Source organism: Lissotriton vulgaris, chromosome 9, assembly GCF_964263255.1.
Source record: "Lissotriton vulgaris chromosome 9, aLisVul1.2, whole genome shotgun sequence".
NCBI classification, from domain to species: domain Eukaryota; kingdom Metazoa; phylum Chordata; class Amphibia; order Caudata; family Salamandridae; genus Lissotriton; species Lissotriton vulgaris.
This window is the reverse complement of record NC_141697.1, coordinates 1240003283-1240018860: the sequence shown is the minus strand read 5'-3', so window position 1 is coordinate 1240018860 and position 15578 is coordinate 1240003283. Positions and strand designations below refer to the sequence as shown.

The 15578-nt window shown below is 54.7% G+C and overlaps 1 protein-coding gene across 1 annotated transcript in view; it reads right to left on the bottom strand.

Annotated features, from left to right (window-relative positions):
* SHQ1 (SHQ1, H/ACA ribonucleoprotein assembly factor) overlaps positions 1–15578 on the bottom strand; it is a 149104-nt gene that overhangs the window by 109819 nt on the left and 23707 nt on the right. The window lies entirely within an intron of this gene.

Below are 15578 nucleotides of genomic sequence, written 5' to 3'. Positions count from 1 at the left end.
AAGCGGCCGCACACCGGATGCGCACAGCGGGCGTGCCAAAAGAAAGCCCGTCTGCGCTCATCCGCTCCTGGACCGCGCCCAGCGCCAGAACCCCTGCACCCCGCGAAAGCCACAACACCAGAATCCACTACGACGCCAGCACCATCCACGCACTCAACGCCGGCCGAAACCGCACCTTCTTCCAGGCCGCCCCAAAACGGACCCACGGACCCTTCTCCTGCCGCACCTGCAGCTTCACCTGCGACAGAAACACCAAACCTCCAAGGACTGGACCCAACCACCTCCGCTGCATACTGCTCAACACCCGCTCCACACGCAAACACGTTGTCGAGGTCTGGGATCTGCTGGACACCCCCGCCCCAGACGTGGCCTTCCTGACCGAGACCTGGTGAAACGACTCCTCGGCGCCCGACATCGCCATAGCCATCCCGGACGGCTACAAGATCACCTGCAGGGATCGCGCCAACGGAATCCGAGGAGGAATAGCCATCATCCACAAGTCAACTCTCAAAGTCGCCACCCATGCAGACGACACCCTCAAAACCGCCGAACACTTGCACTTCCGGATCCACACCGACCCCAGCACGACCCTCAGAGGAACACTCATCTACAGACCCCCCGGACCCAGGGCTCAGTTCAGCGACTCCATCGCTGACCTCGCCAGCACCCACGCACTCGCCTCCGCGGACTACATCCTCCTCGGGGACCTGAACTTCTACCTCGAGAACAACAATGACGCCAACTCTGCCACCCTGATCGACAACTTTGCCAACCTCGGCCTCAGACAACTCGTCACCACACCCATCCACACTGCCGGCCACACGCTTGACCCCATCTTCTCCACAGGCTCCCACGTCACCTTCGACCACACCACGGAACTCCACTGGACCGCTCACCGCTGCATCCACTTCACCTTCAAAAAACCAACAACGCCCCATCGCACCCAACAGCTGCCTCGCCTCGCCGCTGATGGAGCAAAGTCACCGAAGACCAGCTGCTCACCTCCCTCGCCAAGAACTCACCCACCGACCCCACCAACTCTGACGCCGCAGCCCACAACCTCAGACAGTGGATCGACGACTGCGCCAACACCCTCGCCCCGCTCAAGAAACCCTCCTACAGCCACACCAACAAGAGAGCCACATGGTTCACCAACGAGCTCCACACCTCCAAACGAGCATGCCGAAAACTGGAGAAGACATGGCTCCACGAACGCACACCGGACAACCACGCATTCCACAAGGACGCCATCCGCAGACACCACCACCTCATCAGACTAGCCAAGAGATCCTCCTTCAAAGACCACTTGGACAACAACGCGCACAACAGCAAAGAGCTCTTCAGCATCGTAAAGGAACTCTCCAACCCCAGCGCCAACGAGATCCCGCACTCACAAGAACTGTGCGACTCACTAGCCATCTTCATCCACCGCAAGATTGCTGACATCCACGACAGCTTCAACACGACAACGGGCCCTACCACGCCAGACTCCACCTCCCCTGTGAACACCACCAGCTCCAACCGCCTGACCTCCTGGTCCAACGTCAATGACGACGAGACACGCAAGGTCAAGAACTCCATCCACTCAGGATCTCCGTCTGACCCGTGCCCACACCACGTATTCAACAGCGACATTCCCGGAAAGCTGGAAGCACGCCGCAATCAACGCCCTCCTCAAGAAGCCCAAGGCGGACCCCAAGGACCTCAAGAACTTCAGGCCCATCTCCCTGCTCCCGTTTCCGGCAAAGGTCATCGGGAAAATCGTCAACATGCAACTGACCCGCCACCTGGAAGACAACATCATTTTTGACCCGTCCCAGTCCGGATTCAGACGAAACCACAGCACCGAGACAGCCCTCATCGCCGCCACAGACGAAATCAGGTGCCAACTAGACAACGGCGAAACATCAGCCCTCATTCTCCTGGACCTGTCGGCCGCCTTCGACACGGTCTGCCATTGCACTCTAAAGACACGCCTGCTAAAAGCCAGTATCCAAGAGAAGGCCCTTGACTGGACCACGTCCTTCGTCTCCGGCAGAAACCAGAGTGTCCGCCTCCCACCCTTCCGATCCAAAGCCACCAACATCATCTGCGTCGTCCCCCAGGGCTCATCCCTCAGCCCGACGCTGTTCAACATCTACATGGCCCCCTCGCACAAGTGGCCCGCCAGCACGACCTCAACATCATCTCCTACGCCGACAACACCTAGCTCATCCTCTCTCTCACCAAGGACCCTCACACCGCCAAAACCAACCTCCACGAGGGTATGAAGGCAGTCGCCGACTGGATGAATTGCAGCTGTCTGAAGCTGAACTCGGACAAGACGGAGGTCCTCATCCTCGGACCCACCGCCTCAGCCTGGGTCGACTCCTGGTGGCCGACCACACTGGGAACAGCACCAACACCCACCGACCATGCACGCAACCTAGGATTCATCCTCGACTCCTCCCTTTCCATGGCTAAGCAGGTCAGCGCCGTCTCCTCCTCCTGCTACAACACCCTCCGCATGCTTCGCAGGATCTACAAGTGGATCTCCACCGAAACAAGAAGAATGGTGACTGTTGGACTTGGCCCTTCTGGCAGGTTCACCCCTGAACTTTTTGCCTAGTGATTTCTGGTCTTTGCGCACTTTGACACTGTGGCGCAGTGTAAAGTGCGTGCTCTCCCTGAGTGCATGTGTGAGATTGGCCTGCTCTCCCGTAGGAATGCATGGGGAATGTCTGTGTCCCTGGTAGTTCCTGATGCGTGAGGCGTGCATGGTCAAGTTTGGTATGTGCGAACTCGTGAGAGTGAATGCTGCGCAATGGTATGTGCGGTGTGTATGTGTCTTGTGCGGAAGCGCCACTTCTAGACATGGCTGAGTATGTGCTGTGAAGGTGCTGGCGTGTGATTGGCTGGAGCTGGCTGGGATGCCAGGCTCCAGGAAGTCTGTGTGGGTCTGCCCCGGTGGTGAAAGGAGAGATTAGCATGCTGATGTGAGGGAGGGGCTGCGCCTGTGTCCTGAATGAGGCCGAGTTTCCCCCACACAATGCTGGCTCCGCCCCCTGTGGTGCGACTGATGACCCTAGCCTGCCTGTTGAATGAAAGGGGTGGTTGAGCCATCAAGGGTACTCCAAAACCAGCTGCGACTGGTTCTCCCTCCACCCAGCACCTAAAGACAAAAGGAAAAGGTGTATAAAAGAGGGGCTGTGGCCCCATGAAAATGTTCTTGTTTGCTGCTTGAATCTGCCAGGGGCATGCTGCTTCTTGGGCCCAGGGGAAGGCTTGCCTCCCCTGGGCTCTGCCCAGCCCCTGGACTCCTGAAGAACTTTTGCTGGACTTGTGTTTCCCCTGAAGCGCCTGGAAGCGCTTTATTTTGTCTGCCAACGCTGAGAGCCCTTACTCTGCCTGAGGGCACCTGGGAGCGCTTCGTTTTTCTTCTAGCGCTTACGAGCGCTTTATTTTGCATTTAGCGCTGAGAGGCGCTTTACTTTTGGACGTTTGCCCCGCTCCGTGACGAGTCTTGAGCCCCCTGGCAGGTGCCCACCCTGCTGGGGACATTGCCGCCTTTCGAGCGCGTGCCCACCGCGCTTTATGGTAATTAAGGCCGGTACCCACCCGGCATTGCCCAGGACTTCACCGCCGCAGCCCGGAGTGTTTGGAAAACATTGCCGGGTCGCTGCCAAGTGCGACCCGGAAGTGCTTGGCCGGCCGGCCAGCCAATCAGAGCGCGGCCGGCCGGAAGTCCCGCCCCCGCAGCCCGCGAAGGAGTGATGGCCGCCCGGGGATCCCGTGAGCTGGGGAGAGCCCCGGGCCAGCCAGGAAGCAGTCGCCGGATGTCGCGGGGCTCCCAGGAGGGAGCCCCGGTGGAGGAGGAGAGCCGCCGCCGAGCACCAGAGACCCGGTGAGTGTGTGCGGAAGGGAGGGGGGCGTCGGGGCACATTGTCAGTGCCCGCCCCTCCCCTCCAGAGCAAGACCCTTGGTGCTCGGAGGCCCGTGGGGCCTCCCCTGAGGCAGAGTCCCCCGAGAGGGACTCCGTTTGTTTGTTCTTGAGCCCGGAGAGGCTCTGACCCGGCCTCATTGTTCTTGGGGCCCCGAGTGGCTCTCCAGTTGTTCTGGGGTCTCCCCGCCCACATCCGTGTTGAGGAGCCCCGAGGCTCCTGGGGGCAATCTGCATATTACGAGCCCAGAGAGGCTCAGGGCATTTCTTTGTTCACGGAGCCCCGTGGTTCCAAGAGGGCACCATGGTTCTAGGTGTGTTGTGAGAGCCCAGAGAGGCTTGTGGGCCCATTTCTTTACTCAGAGCCCAGCGAGGCTCCAAAAAGGGACAAGCATATTTGTTCATGAGCCTAGAGAGGCTCCGACGTTGGCCTCATCATCATCTCCAGCTGCCCAGCACTTTGTGGGCAGCTGCTACGTTTAGGTTTTGGCGCAGTGGCGCAACCTGGACCCTGGACTTTGATGTAAGTTCTGTGCTAATGTGATTCATGCGGTCTTCGTAGTCTGGGTGTTTTTTTTCTTAGGAACACCAGGTGAGGGAGCCTAGCATGTCCGTAAGGAGCGTCCTTCTAGGGAGATCTCCCAGTGTGGAGAGAACGTGGAGCGCCTGTAAGCAGGGCTCTAGTAGTTCTGTTATCTGGCAGTACCGCTCCAGTTGGGAGGGTGCAGAAGTCCAGATAGAGGGGTGCGAGGGGGATAGGTTCCCCAGTGGAGTAACGCCTCACTACACCGATCTTGTGCTGGTCTGACAGTGGTCACTGCTGCTGAGGGAGTAAAGGTCCCGAACTGGTGGGAGAGTTGTGTTCTGGAGGGTGCTTCAGAAGTAGAGGTAGGGTGGTGCTCTTTGCTGCACCTCTGAATGTGTTGTTGATGCCTCATGTGCCTTGTTCCTTACACCGCTGAACGTGTGTTGATGCGTCATGTGTTCCTTACACCGCTGAATGTGTTGTGATACATCATGTGTTTTGTCCCCAGGTCTATACCCCTAAATGTATGGTGATATTTAGTTGGTTGTTCTTGCTAGTACAGGTGGTGCTAGTGAGGCCCTGGTTCCCTGCGTGACCTGTTCCTAAGGTGGTTAGGATTGCGTAGGGGGTACTTACCTGATTACCAGTAGTTACTTATTTTGTCTATTTAGGGACAGATGTTTGGAGTTGGTAATGTTCTGGGAGGAGAGAGGCATAGGGGATGGAGTGATTCCAAAAGGAGTGGCTGAGGTGTCTTCCAGCCCAGTGTGGTGGAAGAGGTGCAGTGTAGCCCAGCTAGGTCTCGGTGTAGGGGCTCACGTCCTGTCTCAAGAGGAGAAGGAGTGGGTGGGACTGCATGTCTCCAGGTGCCCGAAACCCAGTGTCAGGGCCTGGAATGTTTCTGAAGGGAACGTCAGGTCGGGGGCCTAGGCGGTACCAATAGGTCATTTGAGGAAGATCTCCCAGAGTATTTGAAGAACGTAGAACATCAGTGAACAGGGTGGGCCTGAAGCTCATGGGAGTTTCCCCTGCCCCTGTGCCATTGTGTTAATTGTTGGGGAGTGACCCTAAGGAAAGGTTCTGGTCTTCCAGCCCAGTGTGGTGGAAGTGGCTCAGAGGAGCACAAGCCTGGTCTTCGTAGTCTGGGTGTTTTTTCTTCTTAGGAACACCAGGTGAGGGAGCCTAGCATGTCCGTATGGAGCGTCCTTCTAGGGAGACCTCCCAGTGTGGAGAGAACGTGGAGCGCCTGTAAGCAGGGCTCTAGTAGTTCTGTTATCTGGCAGTACCGCTCCAGTTGGGAGGGTGCAGAAGTCCAGATAGAGGGGTGCGAGGGGGATAGGTTCCCCAGTGGAGTAACCAGTGGGTCAGGGGCCAGCCAGAAGGGTTGTGTCGCCAGGGAGTGACCATGGTGCTGCCACTTCTGTCCTGAGTGTCAGGCAGACTTGAACACGACACATTAGTTGTGTCACCCTCAAGGAAGTCCTGGTGCGCCAGGCTTCTGACCAAAGGGGTATGTCCCTCGGTTGGGGAGCCAGTAGCGGGTGTGTCCGGAACTGGACGTAAGGGCAACTGTACGTAGTGTCCTGAAGGAACTCCTGCCTGAAGAGAAGGAACCGGGTAAGCTGTATGGGGGATTGACCTGCAGTGGTTGCCTTGCTGCTAAAGGAGGAGAGAATTTGAATACCAGGTGGTAAACCAGTTTAGGGAGCTGTGAATCTGTCATGACCAGCCTGGTGTCCTGTAGGCACCGCACTGAGCCGCGTCTGCCTTCGGCCGTGCAGCCTATGCCGCTCGCCGTCCCCGTCTCGACGCGGTCCGTGAGCCGCCGCCTGCGCCGCATCTGGCAAATCGCAAAGTGCAACGCCTCACTACACCGATCTTGTGCTGGTCTGACAGTGGTCACTGCTGCTGAGGGAGTAAAGGTCCCGAACTGGTGGGAGAGTTGTGTTCTGGAGGGTGCTTCAGAAGTAGAGGTAGGGTGGGGCATTCTTGCCCGTGACCTCTGGTCAGCCTGAGGGTGCTGACCCTAGGTTGAAGGATCAGTGGTAGTTTGGAACTACACTGAGAAAGGGAGTGGAGAATGGCTATGTAGGCCAGGGGTTACCACCCCCCACTCTGTGGATTGGTAGGGACCAGTGGTATCTGGGTGGCCTTGGGCCTGGTCCTAGCCGTGGACAACTAAGGAGTACCAGTGGGGTAGCCTAGTTGGGCCTGTTTTTTTTTTTTTTATAAGTATGTGCTTGTCTTATGGATCAACGTGGCGTAGAACCGGAGGGTGTCCCTGCAGTGCGGGCCCGCGTCCGTGTTCTATCGCCCCAAGCAGGGAAGTCCATCACGGTGGTGATTGTTCTCCCCTGCGTTTTGGCTGGAAGGGGGTTGTGTTGGACTTGGCCCTTCTGGCAGGTTCACCCCTGAACTTTTTGCCTAGTGATTTCTGGTCTTTGCGCACTTTGACACTGTGGCGCAGTGTAAAGTGCGTGCTCTCCCTGAGTGCATGTGTGAGATTGGCCTGCTCCACCATAGGAATGCATGGGGAATGTCTGTGTCCCTGGTAGTTCCTGATGCGTGCATGGTCAAGTTTGGTATGTGCGAACTCGTGAGAGTGAATGCTGCGCAATGGTATGTGCGGCGTGTATGTGTCTTGTGCGGAAGCGCCACTTCTAGACATGGCTGAGTATGTGCTGTGAAGGTGCTGGCGTGTGATTGGCTGGAGCTGGCTGGGATGCCAGGCTCCAGGAAGTCTGTGTGGGTCTGCCCCGGTGGTGAATGGAGAGATTAGCATGCTGATGTGAGGGAGGGGCTGCGCCTGTGTCCTGAATGAGGCTGAGTTTCCCCCACACAATGCTGACTCCGCCCCCTGTGGTGCGACTGATGACCCTAGCCTGCCTGTTGAATGAAAGGGGTGGTTGAGCCATCAAGGATACTCCAAAACCAGCTGCGACTGGTTCTCCCCCCACCCTGCACCTAAAGACAAAAGGAAAAGGTGTATAAAAGAGGGGCTGTGGCCCCATGAAAATGTTCTTGTTCTTGTTTGCTGCTTGAATCTGCCAGGGGCATGCTGCTGCTTGGGCCCAGGGGAAGGCTTGCCTCCCCTGGGCTCTGCCCAGCCCCTGGACTCCTGAAGAACTTTTGCTGGACTTGTGTTTCCTCTGAAGCGCCTGGAAGCGCTTTATTTTGTCTGCCAGCGCTGGGAGCGCTTACTCTGCCTGAGGGCACCTGGGAGCGCTTCGTTTTTCTTCTAGCGCTTACGAGCGCTTTATTTTGCATTTAGCGCTGAGGGGCGCTTTACTTTTGGACGTTTGCCCCGCTCCGTGACGAGTCTTGAGCCCCCTGGCAGGTGCCCACCCTGCTGGGGACATTGCCACCTTTCGAGCGCGTGCCCACCGCGCTTTATGGTAATTAAGGCCGGTGCCCACCCGGCATTGCCCAGGACTTCACCGCCGCAGCCCGGAGTGTTTGGAAAACGTTGCCGGGCCGCTGCCAAGTGCGACCCGGAAGTGCTTGGCCGGCCGGCCAATCAGAGCGCGGCCGGCCAGAAGTCCCGCCCCCGCAGCCCGCGAAGGAGTGATGGCCGCCCGGGGATCCCGTGAGCTGGGGAGAGCCCCGGGCCAGCCAGGAAGCAGTCGGCGGATGTCGTGGGGCTCCCAGGACCAGGAGGGAGCCCCGGTGGAGGAGGAGAGCCGCCGCCGAGCACCAGAGACCCGGTGAGTGTGTGCGGAAGGGAGGGGGGCGTCGGGCACATTGTCGGTGCCCGCCCCTCCCCTCCAGAGCAAGACCCTTGGTGCTCGGAGGCCCGTGGGGCCTCCCCTGAGGCAGAGTCCCCCGACAGGGACTCAGTTTGTTTGTTCTTGAGCCCGGAGAGGCTCCGACCCGGCCTCATTGTTCTTGGGGCCCCGAGTGGCTCTCCAGTTGTTCTGGGGTCTCCCCGCCCACATCCGTGTTGAGGAGCCCCGAGGCTCCTGGGGGCAATCTGCATATTATGAGCCCAGAGAGGCTCAGGGCATTTCTTTGTTCACGGAGCCCCGTGGTTCCAAGAGGGCACCATGGTTCTAGGTGTGTTGTGAGAGCCCAGAGAGGCTTGTGGGCCCATTTCTTTACTCAGAGCCCAGCGAGGCTCCAAAAAGGGACAAGCATATTTGTTCATGAGCCTAGAGAGGCTCCCACGTTGGCCTCATCATCATCTCCAGCTGCCCAGCACTTTGTGGGCAGCTGCTACGTTTAGGTTTTGGCGCAGTGGCGCAACCTGGACCCTGGACTTTGATGTAAGTTCTGTGCTAATGTGATTCATGCGAAGTGCTCTTTGCTGCACCTCTGAATATGTTGTTGATGCATCATGTGCCTTGTTCCTTACACCGCTGAACGTGTGTTGATGCGTCATGTGTTCCTTACACCGCTGAATGTGTTGTTGATACATCATGTGTTTTGTCCCCAGGTCTAGACCCCTAAATGTATGGTGATATTTAGTTGGTTGTTCTTGCTAGTACAGGTGGTGCTAGTGAGGTCCTGGTTCCCTGCGTGACCTGTTCCTAAGGTGGTTAGGATTGCGTAGGGAGTACTTACCTGATTACCAGTAGTTACTTGTTTTGTGCTACAGTGATTTTCTGTTATGTTCTAAGTGATATTCCAAGGGCTTGATACTGAGCTCGCCCCCTGACCAGAGTCCCAGGACCAGTGGACTCTATTGTGCCTTCCCTGACAAAACGCTGGGACTTGTCTGATCTCCCTTGGGCCCCTGGGGCCTCGCTGAAGTGTGCCTCGCTCACCCCCCTTGGCAGCTCGTGCACGGCAGCCCGTCCAAGCCTCGAGCAGCGCCGCTCTACCCTGAGCCGCGCCGCTTCGCTGGGTCGCCCGCATCCTGTCTTCCCCTCCTCTTCTGAGCCGCACACATTGGTCGCCCCAGAGAAACGCTTGTACCTTGCCGGCCGCCCGCTCAAGCCTCGAGCCGCACCACTCTCCCCTGAGTCGTGCCGCTTCGCTGGGCCGCCCGCTCAAGTTTACTAAGGAGGTCACTCGCATTATCCCGCAACCAGTCCGGAAGGTACTGTCCGTTAGGCTCTATGTTCTAAGTTCTAGGCATACAAGTATTGTATTCTAAGTTCTAAAAGTGCTGATTCCTGACAGTGGTCCAAGTGGCCCTGTCTTGTACATATCACTTGTAAATTCTGCCCGTGCTTGTTGGCACATTGTAAAGTGTGTGTTTTATCTAATGTGTTTTGGTGTAATGCAAAGGCTATTTATATATATAACCTTGTGTGGAGTTTCCTTTGTGGTGGGCCTTGGGTGTTGTTGCTGGGGTGCGTGCGCAAATACTTAACTCATATCGCCTCCAAGTTTAGCCTTGCTGCTCGCGCCACGTTACCTAGAGGGTGAGCAGGGGTTATCTTGGCGTGTAACTCCCTTGCCCTGACTTAGGAGTGGTGGTCTCTGACTGACTTTGGCGCAAGCCCTGGCCAGCCAGGGATCCCATTTCTAACAGTGACGCAGGCCCTTGTCAGCAGCAGGCTAGACTACGGCAACGCACTCTACACAGGAATCCCAGCCAAACACCTACGACAACTACAACGCATCCAAAACGCCTCCGCCCGACTGATCGTCAACATCCCCCGCCGCAGCCACATCACCCCCCACCTGAGAGACCTACACTGGCTCCCCGTAGACAAGAGTGTCACCTTCAAGCTCCTCACCCACGCACACAAAGCACTCCACAACGCCGGACCAGCCTACCTGAACAGCAGACTCAGCTTCTACACCCCCATGCGCCAGCTCCGCTCCGCCAGCCTCGCCCTAGCCACTGTCCCCCGCATCCAACGAACGACCTCCGGCGGCAGATCCTTCTCCTACCTCACCGCCAAGACCCAGAACACCCACCCCATCCACCTATGGCAGACCCAAGACCTACTCGCCTTCAGAAGACTCCTCAAGACCTGGCTTTTAGAGCAGTAGCAGCACACTCCCCCCCCCCCTTCCTTCAGCCCCTTGGGACCCTTACCGGTAAGTAGCGCGCTTTACAAGTAGATTGATTGATTGATTGAATCCACCCCAGCCATCCTGGGCTCCTTGATCTACATGAGCTCTATAATGCAACCATTCGCCCAGACTGGAGACAACTATTTTGGTCCCGACGGTGCCTATATTTTTCAGCCATAACTTCTACAATTCAGGTCGCCGATATCCTTCCTTAAAGACTTTTCTCAGCCATGAAAAAGCATTTTCAATGATTTGTCCCTTTAGTTCATTTACCTTCAAATATTTTAACTCATCTAATGTCCCCGGTTTCACTCTATTCTCGCCACACAACACATTTTTTATTAAGTTAATCTTGATGCCAAAAAAAAGGAAGTGTTGACAACTCTCATAGCCTTAGTAAAGCAGAGGGTCAGGCTCCCTTGGACTCTAAATAGGAAATTAACCGTTCTGATTAAAGCTCATGGGGATCCCACCTGATTAAGTTCAAATAACCTAGGATGCTAAAACACAAGGTTTTCGTGACCTCTCACAAACCAGCATACGATTTGTTCAAGAATGGATCACATAGTTTTACATAAAAGTGTGTATGCGTGTTGAAACCCACACCAAAATATAGGATAGAAGATTTCAGACTGTGTTTTTCTCAATTGTTTGTTGCTTTTTATGGCCAGCTCTGAACAAGCAAGATAACCTCTGAAAGCAGCCTCAGTTATACATGAGAATAATAGAAGCAAAAAATATATACTTACATTTAAACATTGCTGGTTTAAATTTTATAATAGATCTTACGTTTCTGTTTTTGGCAAACTATGGAAAGACTTTGACCTATATTGTAATATATTTATCATAATTTTACTAAAAGGGCAGTGAGGAGCATTGACATCTGTGTCAGTCAAGTGCCCGTCACCTGCAGTCAATACTTGGCATGTGCAGACAAGATCACACCATACACTGCACCTTCCTTGATGACGGGTCATCCTCAGAGGAGCAATCAGCCAATCTTCACGCTCAGAGCAGCAATCAGCTAATCGTCATCCTCAGAGCAGCAATCAGCCAATCGTCATCCTCGGAGGAGCAATCAGCCAATCGTCATCCTCAGAGAAGCAAACAGCCAATCTTCATCCTCGGAGTAGCAATCAGCCAATCTTCATCCTCAGAGTAGCAATCAGCCAATCTTCATCCTCGGAGAAGCAATCAGCCAATCTTCATCCTTGGAGGAGCAATCAGCCAATCGTCAGCCTCAGAGAAGCAATCAGCCAATCGTCATCCTCAGAGAAGCAATCAGCCAATCTTCACCCTGACAGTAGCAACCAGCCAATCGTCATCCTTAGAGAAGCAATCACCCAATCGCCATCCTCAGAGAAGCAATCAGCCAATCTTTATCCTCAGAGGAGCAATCAGCCAATCGTCATCCTCAGAGAAGCAATCAGCCAATCTTCACCCTGACAGTAGCAACCAGCCAATCGTCATCCTTAGAGAAGCAATCACCCAATCGCCATCCTCAGAGAAGCAATCAGCCAATCTTTATCCTCAGAGGAGCAATCAGCCAATCCCCTTTAGGTCCTGATTCTTCAAGCGTGGTTAAGTGAAGCACTCCATGACTTGTACACTGACCCACACTACATTTACCAGGAGCAGGAAGGCAGGAGCGTGTGTCTTAAGAGACCAGTCCCAGGCATGTACGAGGCTTCAAGTGGGCGGTCACCTTCTCCTCAAGGCCTGTATCTCCATTTATGAAGCACCCTAAGCTGAATGTTCACAACCACAAATGAAAGAGTGGCAGGCTTATTATCTAAGGCCTATACCACCCAGGGACAGAGAAATACTTGAAATGATGAAGTTAATTAAGGTTGTCCCTTGTGCCAACCAGGGATCGTATTACAAAAGTGCCCCCGGGGCGTAACAGGTGTTAGCGCCTGCTCTGCGCGCCCCCCGGGCACTTGGTATCACAGAAGGGGCCGCAGGCGCTTGTGCATCCCCTTCTGTAATAGAGATAGCGCCGGCACACACAAAGCGCAGGCACTATCCTCAGAGGGCGTTCCCTCATCTACATGGGGGCGTGGCCCAATGCAAATGAGGGGCTCCCTTTGATTCTGCACCCGCGCCATATTACAGATGCAGAAGTAAAGAAGCAGTCGCAAGGCTCACTGTCAGCGCGCCCCCGATGGCAGCCCTCCGAAGGGGGGAAAGGGGGGCATGTGGACCCCCCCTCCGACCCCAGACATACCCTTGCAGGAGTGTGGAGTCACTCACTGCACCGGCCTTGCAAGGGGATTTTTAATCCCCTTTAAAAGTGCAGGCGGGTTGCAGGCGGCACAGTGAAAGACTGAACCGCTTCAAAGCAGCCGCTCCGTTTTTCATATCAAAGTGCTGCTCCCCGGGCAGCAAGAGATCGCAGCTGCAACAGGAGCCGCGCATTAATCCTAAAACGGTGCATTGCATACGTTTGCACGAGGTGTACCTTTTAAAATGTGCGCCCGCGCAACCAAGGGAAATGCACCGTGTGCATGATACGGCCCCAGGAGGCAGGCTGCTCTCTTCCTCCTCCCTGCCCGATCTCCTTTCGTCCATCCTGATCATGCTGCTGGTTATATTCATTATGTTGTCACAAACTATGTAATAAATTAACCCAGGCTGCCAGCTCACCGCCTCTCTGCCCAGGGCGAATGGTTGCTGACTGGCAGCACTACACCCCCTCATGCTGTTGGGCTTCACCCAAATATAAAATCAGACTTTTTACGTTTACCCAATTATTTTGAAGACAGTTACCACTAGGTGTGCCTGCAGCTGTTACACCTCATTAGTTTCCGCAGCAGAAGACACCCGGGCCGTATTGCACAAAGTGCCGGGGGTGCAACAGGAGTTTAGAAGCGCTTTACTCGCCTCCAGGGCACTTTGATATTACAGACGTATGTGCAGCCCTTTGAGTGATACTTAAAGTGCCAACGCATTCTTGACTGGGTGAGAGCTTTCTGCTTAATTCAGAAACTCTGTCCATCACCACCCCTTGTTGTTAAATATTTTGTCCACCATAAGCGTGGAAGGGTATACTCAGACATGAGTCCCTTGCTCATTGCACCATCAGGATTCAAGCAAGCCGGGCCGAAGACGGCTGTAATGCCAGAAACCGGTCCCCGGTAGCTTGTTTCCTTCCCAGTGAAAGAATTGGCTTGGTAGTTTGGTTTGCCCTGTTCCCATCATGCACTGGGACAGGAACAGACTAATTTGCATATAGCCAGGTTCTGAGCTGGGATGGTGCAGTGAGCTAAAAAACGATGTTGGATCTAGCCCTGATCTCTTTTTTTAATTTTTGAAAACCTTTATTGTGCAATAGCAGAAGAACAAATACGGGCCCACAACCCTCCGGCCGGCCACAATACCATTTGAAGCACTTATGCAAGCAATGCGGCGACTCAGTAGCACATCAGTACAAAATGACAAGCAATTAGAGTTACACTGGATATCACCGTGCCACTGTGAAACAGGAGTAATGAAGGTTAATTTAAAAAAAAATTATTTTTTTGGTATAAGATATTTTTAAGATAGTAAACCAAGAAGAGGAGAGTCCGTACAATCCCCCTACGACATGAGCGGGCAACATCGTCATGTGAAGACTAACAAACAAAGTAGAAACCTTCCAGTCAGCATGGCGGCACAAGGATATATGCAGCAGGATTATCAAGCAACCATAACTCACCATGTCTACCATCACCCACCTCGTACCAAACCAGCCCGCGGACCCAAGATAGAAACAGGAGAAGAAAAGAGTGTAAGAGAGAAAAGAAAAATAAGGCCCATAGAAACTAAGACGGAAAAATAAAATTCCCCACCCCCGACCCCCCACCCTACACGCATGCAGAGGCTACGGCCTACCCCCCCCCCAGCAGTGTGCCTGTCGCCCAATAAAGAACCCGAAATATAGAAACTAAAGAAAGGAAGAAGAGAAAAAGGAAATCATTTAAAACCAGAGGAGGGCCACATCCAAATACTCCCGGTCTCCCCAGTCATACGTTTGTATTCTACCCCATTCGTAAGAGCAAGAACAGAAAGCATTAAACACAGAATTGAACGGGGAGAGTCATCACATTTCACAGCAGTACGTGTTTTGGAAGCGCCCCAGTCTGAGTCCCACCGGCCAATCAAGCACAAGTTGTAAAGAGAAATCTCCTAGCCCTGGCCAGTTCGCAAGCGTCCCCCTAAACATGGCTCCCGAAGAGGACCCGCCCCAGACAGAACAAAGGAACAAAATGGCCACACTTGGCAGAGAAGAGGTGTCCAAAAACAAAATGGACATCGCCAGTCACAAATAGTTCCGTGGACCCAGAGGAGGGGCGTTTCCAGGTGCGCCCGATGGTGTGCATTCCATTGTAGGGATAGAAAAGCTTCCGAGATGTAAGCAACAAAGGGAACCAGTAGCTGCGTTAGCGGCGTCAAAAACAAAAGTAGCGATACCATGGGTGAGGTCACAGGCTTCGGCAGGGAAGGAAACACAGTAGCGCCGCTGAGGTGGGCGGACGACAGTCCGCAAACACCAACACAGCCGAGAGACCGCTCCTCCCTGCACTCGTGTGGCAACAGTGTAGCCCAGCCAGGAATCAGTGGAGGCAAAGCAGTGCAGTGTTGAGAACAGGCTAGTGGCGCACATCCCAATGCGAGTACGGCATCGTCAAGCTTCTTACCCAGCACTCGAGAGCCCTCTCGCCATTCGGATCTCAAATCGGCAAGAGCGGCAAGAACAGTACCATAGGTTAACTCAGGCTGTTGTTCCAACATTTCCGCGTTACGAGATGTGACACACGGTCCAACACACTGCTCGAGTCCATGCAGGGCGACCCAGTCTTGAGTCGAGGTATCACCCACCATCACAACCAAGGAGCCGGCCGCCATTGCCAACCCGCTAGGGGATTCACAAGAATGTATAGGCGAAGCCGGCACTGAGAGGCTGGAGTCCAAGCTGCTGGTTTAGTCCGGACACGCTAGCAATGGGCGACCCACAGTGAGAGTCTCCCCCTTTTCGGCTCAAGGCGGGGGCAAACTCGGGGGTGTGCCACGAGCACTAGGCAAATAGCGGAATGGGGTCAGCGCAGCGCAGCTCACCTTCAGCGGTCCACAAGAAAAAGTAGCAGAGTGAGCTCCCACTTGGCCGATGTATACAGTCCGCATAAG